The following is a 3,883-nucleotide window of genomic DNA, read 5'->3' as shown; positions in this document are numbered from 1 at the left end:
TCTCACAAAATTATGTCCCCTGAGGAGAAAGATTACTGTAATATTTTTTTTCAAAAAAGACTATTGTAATTGACCTCGATTAAAGGGAACTAAGCAGGGAAAAGAAGCAAAAATTTCCTACCCAACCGATCCATATAGCCCCACAAACCCTATATGTAGATGTGTGAGAGAGGAGGCCAAAACTAATTAGGGCCGTACATAATTATTTTTCTCTCTTCTTCGGATTTTTGTCTTCTTTTCTTATTCAATAACTAAAATATATTTTGAGAGATTATACATTTTTAAAAAACACAAATACCATTTATGTAATTATGGACTACAATCATTGTTTGATTTTCATATTCCAACCTTACCTAAAACTTGATGAAAGCAGTTTCATAATTTATATGTTTGACAATACAACCATAGCAATATTACTTTTAGTTTCAGTAAAAACCTTTCAATGATATACAGATGCAAGTGAGTTATACAGATAATTTATATGTTTGACAATACAACCATAGCAATATTATCTTTACGCGACCTTCCAAAGCAATTCGCATATCGGTCAAGTGAGGTGTGCTATTGCAAGTTCAAATATAGCTCTAGCCCTCTCGGTTTTTTAATGACCTCTCCAATTCAGCATACTTGCTCTAGGCATAGCAATTTTCGGGAGCCCATTCCGGTATTTCTCATAGAGAGTTCTCAGATCGACTAATTTTTTCCGAGCTGCAGCTCTATCTCGATATATTTCTTAAATATCTTTGTCAAGGCATGAGAGTCGATAAAACCTTACTAAAGAGAAACATATACGACTCAAAGTTATATAAAGAAAACATTAATAATACCTTGTCTTTTGGGGCTCTTCCAATAGCATTCCCCAAAAGCTTACGTGCACCATCAATATTCTTTTGCCGGATCTCAAATTGGGCGACAAGTAACCGGATCTTCGCAAATGAGAACTTTGAATGGGGAATCAGCTTCAAACATTCTCTCGGTACACAATAATATAGTTCTTGAGTTAGACACGACATCCGTTTCGATCATTGTTATTGGCATCACAAATTGGATCCAATTGATAATATATCCTACGTTATTATCGCAATGGATGGACATTCTCGATCTCCAAGGACATATATAAATGGATAAATGAGGGACATAAGGTAATGAATCTTGCAACATTTATGCGCTACGATGCATCAAGTGTAGAGATTTTTCCTACAAGAACTATCTTTACTTTAACCACATCATGGTTAAGAATACGCAACAAAAAGACAAAGATCTGCAGCTATTAAACCAAAATTAACGAGTCTTATGTAGTACCTCTACAAAATTACAGTTTTGACTTGAATCAAACAGATACTCGGTTATTACCAATCTTTTGTTCCTAACTTCCTATGATGCGTAATAATGGCATAGTCACATACTTGACATACGCACATTTGTATCTTGCCGACTAAGAAGGCGGTATGCATGCAAAAATACATGTGTGTTTGATAAGAGAGAGTACTTTCGAGAGGAAACCATCCTTTCATGCGGTGGCCGGTGTTTTAAATGGTTGATTGATCAAGGCTCACAAGGGCACAAGTCAAGAAAGAACTAGAGTACAACTCGAGGAGCTCATAACACAAAGTTAATTAACATACAAACCGAAATTCATAGAAGTTATCAAGCAATGCATAGAAGTTACTTATCATCTTTAAGCTCTCTAACAGATAATACCATTAAAGAAAACAAGTGACAATTGACCCTAGTATTAAAAGTACCAATTAGTAAGTTTATGAACGCATAAATACCTATAGACCTCCCTTGTACGCTCCATGCCTTCAGCATCAAGTTCTTCATACAAAGCATACCAACCCACTAGAAAAACCCCCGAAACTGTCCTCGACTCACCATACCAACCCATAACCCAAAACTCCATCTCCTCACCATTCCCAACTAAAAACCCAACACACCCACCTCGAAACCTCGGTAACCCATCCATCTCCACCCACTCATTTTTCTCCACATCATATCTCTCCACTGAACTCATCCTACTTCTAGCTGCCCCAAACATAGCATGTCTAGACCCGCCACCAGCCACAATAATCCCCCCATTGACCGCCGCGACATAAAACTCCCCGAGCCGATAACATAGGCGATAAACACACCCAGTCATTGGTAAACATATCAAACCTGTATATCGAGCCAGACGCCGATGGGCGGTCCATAGGAAACGACTTGGCGTCGAACAACGAGTCGCCAATTACGTGTGAGGAGGGGCTATCCCCCGCGTATCGGAAATTACTATTCTGGCGTGTCCCCGGTGTGTCCCCCGCGTATCGGAAATTAAAAATTAATTATAAAATCCAAATACTCTAAATTACACTGTATAGCAGAACCTGACAACAATATTATCTAGTGTTCAAATTGAATGCAAGCTATGGTTATAAACTTATAACGGTGCTTAAATCAGTTTCTTGACCAATTCCCTTTCATTCAATCTCAAATTTATTGATCAAAGTTTACGGTTTCGTTTTTTATCAAAATTCACGTTTTGTTTCCTGTATAGACTCAAAGATTCGACAACAACAAATATAGAGTGCTATAATAGACTCAAAAACAAAACTTTGATCAGATTAATTTTCAATAGCATCCAAAACATAGACAATTAAATAAAAACGAAAAAATAATATTACCTTTATTTTCTTGCTCGCGAGAGAGAGAGAGCTGGAAAGTTTAACCGGAGAGAACACACGGGCGAGAGAGATGGGTGAAGTGTGGTGCAATAAAACGCCGGTGAGAAGTTGGGAGGAAGAACGCGCGGTTACGAGACAGAGTTTTTCTTTTCTGTTTTTTTTCTTCTGGTTTTTTTCTTTTTTAACCTAAGTGATGAGTACGAAGGATTTAAACGACTTTCAGTTTCTATTTCTACTCTCTTTCTATTCCTGTTCATTCTAGGTTTAGTAAGTTAGTTGTTTTTGGGAGAGGGAACTTAAAAATACAGCTGCACGCCCAAAATCATGACTTTGAGATTCATTGCATACGAAGTAATTATTCGTACTCGTACTCGTGTGATCGTGTCGCTTATTTATTTCGATATTTTTACACCCAGAAGTGACACATCAAGGCAAACCGCTAGTGTCACTTCCAAATAATGGGACACAAAAAATAAAATTACTTGTGTCACTTTTCCTAGAAGTAGCACATCAGCCCTCGTTCTATAAAAAAGTGACACATCAAAACTCTATGTGTCACTTTTTTCTAGTAAGTGACACAAGACAAAAAAAATAAGTGACACAAAAAGCCCTTATTTTAGTAGTGAGAAATATGTCACCTTGTTTGGAATGTTGCATCATACTTGATTGTAGATTGATCGATTGATTGATTATCTGGATTGATTGTTTGATGAATAATGATGATAAACTTGATCTTGAATTAACAACTGTGATTTTTGGATTGAAACAGGTGATTTGAGAAAAAAACAACTTTTGGTGAAAAAAAACTTCTACTCAAGATCGAAAGAGGGGAAAAATAGACTAAAGACGAAGAACACGAAGAACTTCATTAAAAAAACCTTGAAGTCGAAATTTTACCTTCAACTCAAGATTAAACTAAAGAAATTCTACCCTAAAATGATGAACTAGAAAAGAAAAAAGAATAACACTCAAGAAAAGAATACTACTAGGCTATTAGCTCTGAATAACTAGTTCTAGATTATTAACTCCAAATCACTAGCTCCAGATCCTTTTTGTGGGTGAAAGAGACCCATATTTATAGCTTTTTGGGATGGATTTCAATATGGTAATAAGTTTGATCCAATGGCTGAGTATTGATTAAGAAAAATCCAATGGCTTGATATCTTTTTGGTTACACTTCCTAAATCTGGCCCTTGATTCAAGAGGTGGGATAAGGGGTGCAA

At 36.5% G+C, this 3,883-nt stretch overlaps 1 long non-coding RNA gene across 1 annotated transcript; it reads right to left on the bottom strand.

Moving 5' to 3' along the window:
* Positions 1-688: 688 nt before the first annotated feature.
* Positions 689-1,884, bottom strand: LOC147480398 (uncharacterized). The gene is made up of 3 exons (XR_015204385.1): positions 1,776-1,884; positions 828-972; positions 689-741 (listed from the first exon to the last, which is right to left on the bottom strand). It is a non-coding gene; the product is annotated as an uncharacterized LOC147480398 (long non-coding RNA).
* Between the last annotated feature and the right edge of the window lie 1,999 nt (positions 1,885-3,883).

The sequence above is a fragment of the Coptis chinensis genome, chromosome 8 (assembly GCF_015680905.1).
Source record: "Coptis chinensis isolate HL-2020 chromosome 8, ASM1568090v1, whole genome shotgun sequence".
NCBI lineage: Eukaryota > Viridiplantae > Streptophyta > Magnoliopsida > Ranunculales > Ranunculaceae > Coptis > Coptis chinensis.
This window is presented reverse-complemented; position numbering and strand designations above follow the sequence as displayed.